The 3488-nt window shown below is 34.6% G+C and overlaps 1 pseudogene; it reads left to right on the top strand.

Moving 5' to 3' along the window:
• The first annotated feature begins 2248 nt into the window (after positions 1-2248).
• LOC119532856 lies at positions 2249-3119 on the top strand (annotated as a pseudogene).
• The last annotated feature ends 369 nt before the right edge of the window (positions 3120-3488 follow it).

Raw genomic sequence — 3488 nt, 5'->3', positions numbered from 1 at the left:
GTTATATGTTAACTTAGAGAAAGTGCAAGTGGTATATATATTATAGAAAAAGGACTGCATTTATTTTGGTACAGAAGGTACCATGATCTATAGAATGTTTGTTGCCAGCAAGTTTTGTAAGCATATTGCTGTAAGATACACTTAAATGAATGGTGAGATTAGAAAGAAATAATATTTATTAAACCTGGACTCAGTTTCAGTAAAGTTTAACTGCTGTCTGTTTACTTTCTCATTCATCTTCACAAGATTGAGTTTTCTTTTTTTTTAGAAATAAACAAATGAAACCAAAATTAGGTTGGCTCATGGTCATAATATGACTCAATAATAGAGTGAGATTTCAGTCCAGGGTTACTAATTAAAAGTCCATGGGTTTTCTACTAATTTTCTATCAGATCTATCAGATTAATATTACTAGAATGATATAATCATTCATCAATATTATGAAGCATTAACAATTTTAAAACTGGTAAAAACCCATATGATTTCTTATTGATAAACTCTTCCTTAGGAATTCACCTTTTAACAAATCCCTCACAATGAAATTCAGTTTTTGCTACTAGTTCCCTTCTATGACACTTATTCCAACAAATACAGAACGAGCTATTGAAAAGTTATCTTTGAAAAGTTTGTGATGATAAGTATCTATACTTCAAGGTAAAAGTCAAGTTGCTCATGTTTCTCAGGGAACATAACTCTGTTGGGAATAATTGGGTGTAACATCGGGAATTTTCTTTAGAAATTAAGTAAATGTCTTCTACTATGGAGGATATGTTTATTTCTGATTTATGACACATTTATCACATGTCCCCTTTTCCATAGCAAGGGCATGTTTCACCTAATTTCTTTAGGGAAGTCTTTTTATCCCAAATCTTAAACCCCAGTTTAACTATAATGAGAGATGAAAGTGGTGATCTTAGGAAGGTAATGATTTTCATTGTCTCCTCTTCTTGGCACCACCCTTGAGATATCTAAGGATAAAGGAAGATAAGACACAAAGAAATGAACAAGTCAAAGTAGAGAAAATTAAAAGGTGATGGGAAATAGGCAATAATCTTTCAACTCATCAGTTTGAGCAGAACTCTCAATTTACCTAGGGACAATATCATTATTATTTGTATAATTGAGTAATCAGTGACTACTGAAGTTTTAATTCAAAAATTCCCTCAGCACTAACAGAGGTATACATTACTTATATAAGTAATTTTTTCTTACTTAATTATTTTTTGTTTTTGTAACTCAATCAGGAAATGGCAGTATTTCAAGGCCTAGCAATTTTCTTAGAACCTAATGACATACTTGAAAGTAAACTACTTCTGATAAGTTTGGGTTTCAAATAACTTCTATTGAGAGCCCATGAAGTCAGAATCTGAGTCTGGGTTTCCATCCAATTTTTAATCTCTTTCTAACAAGTCTCTTGGCTGAATTATTAATAAGTTTAACAGCTATATGAATTCCACCTAATTGTTGATTAAGCTATTGATAAATTATATGACTGTCCTTCCATCAAAATCACCATGTCAAGGCATTGATTATATGGTCCTTATATAGCATCTCTCCAATAGGTGGTCCCACAATGTATTTTAATGCAAACAATCTAAAGATTTAATTTTATAAGATAAGAGGGTCACCTGAGGCTTGCCAGAATTCTTACACAGAATCTAGAGAACCTATAAAATTGAATCATGTCTCATTTGTTCTGAATTTCAATATTAGTTCCCAGTCAAAATCCTAACAACATGACAAAACTTTCAGTTACTTAGTGTAATGGGTGTTCTTGCTATCCCACCCAGATTTTTTTCATAGAAAAGTGGACTGAAGCTAGTTTTCAGGTGACACCACAATCTCTTTTTCCCTTTCCTCTTGTCCTGTTCTGCTTTTCTCACTTTTTATACTCAGAGAATTCCCTTGATAAATCTTGGATGTAAGTATCCCTTCTCTAACTCTGCTTCTTGGGAAGGCAATCTTAGTCATTTAAACATCTTTTTGGGCATAAAACTATGCATGTTTGATTAGATGTGCTTTCATAATTGTACTTTTCACTTTCAAATATAGATATGAAAATTCTTATGTAAAAACCAAAAATTTAAAAGTAAATATCCTTCCCAACCCAATAAATGACAATCTGCCTTTCTCTCTAGGTTATATGAGGGCAAACCCTGAATAAAATGGATAAAGGAAATTGATCTGCTGTGTCAGAATTTCTGCTTCTGGGACTTTGCCACTCATGGAATATGGAGTTATACTATTAATGATATTTTTGATGATTTACATAACAATCATTCATGTAAATATTGCTATTGTAATTTTAATCCTCATTGACCTCCATCTCCATTCTCCCATGTACTTCTTGTTGGCCAACCTCTTTTTTGTTGATATCTAGCTTTCCTCAATTACCACACCCAAGCTTATCACAGATGTTCTCAGGGAGATGAAGACCATTTCCTTTGGAGGCTGCATGTGCCAGATTCTCTTTGTCCATTTATGTGGAGGGAGTGAGATGGTGCTACTGGTGGTAATGGCCTATGACCACTATGTAGCCATCTGCAAGCCACTGCACTATTCCACCATTATGAGCCTGCAAAAATGCATTGGGTTGGTGGTTGCTTCCTGGACCATTGGCTTTTTGCATGTCATGAGTCAAATGGCTGTGATTGTGCAGCTGCCTTTCTGTGGCCCCAGGGAAATAGACAGCTTCTTCTGTGATATACCACATCACATGGTATATCAACTTGCATGCATGGATTCTTATGCTTTGGGAATATTAATGAATGCAGACACTGGGGTCATTGCCATGATCTACAATGACCCGCTTTATACTGTTATTGATATCCTACACATATATTCTCTTAACTGTCTGCCACAGCTCTAAAACTCGTGCATTTAATGCACTCTCTACCTGCACTGCCCATATCACGGTGGTGGTACTTTTCTTTGGGCCCTCCATCTTCATCTACGTGTAGCAACTCAGCATTACTTGGTTTAACAAATTTCTTGCTGTGTATTACTCTGTTCTCACACCTCTTTTAAATCCATCCATTTATACCCTAAGAAATAAAGAGATAAAAAGTGCTATGAAGAGGTTTAGAAGATACTACATAGATTTAAAGGCATATATTTAATGCTCAGAGACCTAATTGTGAGCACTTTAATTAGATAACACAATGACCTTATGATATAGGTTGAAATTTCAAGGCCTTTTGTTTATATCTGCATGCAATGCCAGCCTCCAGATGTGGGAATAGGTGTAGTATAATTCAGGGAATTAAAAATATATTAATCAATCACTATAATACCATGAAATGTTCTTCTCAAATCCAAGATCCTCGTTTTTTGGAGAAACTATCCAGTCAATCGTCCCATATATTTGCCTACGTTCAGTGAGAACCTTGAAATTCTTTCAGCAAAGCTATATGTCTCTCTTTTGGAACACATCCACATAGTTTCCCTTGAACCGTCTCTTAATTCCATTTGGAAGCAAAAGGGATTCC

Source organism: Choloepus didactylus, chromosome 4 (assembly GCF_015220235.1).
Source record: "Choloepus didactylus isolate mChoDid1 chromosome 4, mChoDid1.pri, whole genome shotgun sequence".
Classification (NCBI taxonomy): domain Eukaryota; kingdom Metazoa; phylum Chordata; class Mammalia; order Pilosa; family Megalonychidae; genus Choloepus; species Choloepus didactylus.
Note: the sequence above shows the minus strand (reverse complement) of the source record. Positions and strands in the feature narration are given on the sequence as shown.